General features: G+C 29.3%; 1 non-coding gene across 1 annotated transcript; it reads right to left on the reverse strand.

Moving 5' to 3' along the window:
- Window positions 1–512: 512 nt before the first annotated feature.
- On the reverse strand, window positions 513–609 carry LOC126676038 (small nucleolar RNA snoR1). The gene has a single exon (XR_007640214.1). It is a non-coding gene; the product is annotated as a small nucleolar RNA snoR1 (small nucleolar RNA).
- Window positions 610–1,350: the final 741 nt, after the last annotated feature.

Genomic DNA, 1,350 nt, shown 5'->3' on the forward strand with positions numbered 1-1,350 from the left:
ATAAAATTCATCTATTTATTTTCTATAAACATTTAAAAACACTAAATTAACAATCAAATGCAGTACAACAATAATTACATTTAAAATTATTGATGCTTTCAATCTTAGTTTTTAGAATTTGTTCCCTAGATATCAAATACAATCCAATTTTATTTAGTTAACTTTCACCCACATAAATATTTAATTACTATTTTCTCAAGAAAAATTTCATTTCTTTTATTTTCCTTATTTTATAAAAAATAATTATCATTTGATATAGTTGATAAGTGTTTTGAAAATATTTTGAATCCTCCAAACATAAAAATATGACAAGACTCAGACAGCTGACCGCCAAGGATGTCTAATAGTTCAATCAACACTTAATTACTCAAACTATTTTAATAGTTTAACTAACGTCGGCTTTAAAATTAAATCAGATAAATTTAAACTTCCTCACTGATGAAATCACGAATTCAAAAAACTAAAAAGAGAAAAAAAACTGTTTAAACAAATGAAAAAAAAAATTAAAAAAAGGCTCAGAAAGTTGCTGTCTGTGCTCAAAGAAGAGCCTTTATTCAAAGCTCTTCTCATACAAGAGGTGTCAGAAATTAAGCACTGTTCATCTTTGCCCTAATTTTCTTTCAAGTTTTACAAAAGAATTTAAGAAGAAAAATTAAAAAAAATTTGAAGAAGATCGGCTGGCTGATGCCCTAATTAGGGTTTGCTATTTTCTTTGAAAGAATTGTGTGAAGACGAGAGGGTTTGTTGCGCTTTATATAGAATTCTTTATGGGCCATTCTACTTTCCAATGGTAGAGAAATTGGGCCTGCTACAGTTATTTTGCGCCTTGGCCTTAGTCTACGCCAATTTTATGAAATCACGAACCAACGATATTTTAGGGTAATTAGTTTACTTAAGGTTTAATGCGGAATTTGACTCCTAATTTTATACCTTTACACTCATTTAACATTCTTTTTTTTTTTAGAATCACTCATTTAACATTTCAACTTTTAAATTTTACCGTTTTAACTTTTAAGATAGAAAGTAGCGCACAAACATGCTAATGCAACAGAAAATTCATCGTCGCCAAATTTAAATAAATATTCAAATAAATATGCATGTCCCTATCAATTGTATATTATTTAGAGAAAATCACAAAAATACCACAAAAATAGCTCAACATTTCACTCATTGTCACCTAACTCTCTTATTTATCATTCCTACCGCAAAAGCAAAAACGTTTACAACAAACACCATTCCATTAAATAGGTGACACATGGCAAGTATAACACCATCTTAATAAAAAGGAATAACAAGGAATAACAACAGCTAGCACATGTGATTTCCGTGTCAGAGCGTGTCAGCGCGCGT

This window comes from Mercurialis annua, linkage group LG3 (genome assembly GCF_937616625.2).
Source record: "Mercurialis annua linkage group LG3, ddMerAnnu1.2, whole genome shotgun sequence".
NCBI classification, from domain to species: domain Eukaryota; kingdom Viridiplantae; phylum Streptophyta; class Magnoliopsida; order Malpighiales; family Euphorbiaceae; genus Mercurialis; species Mercurialis annua.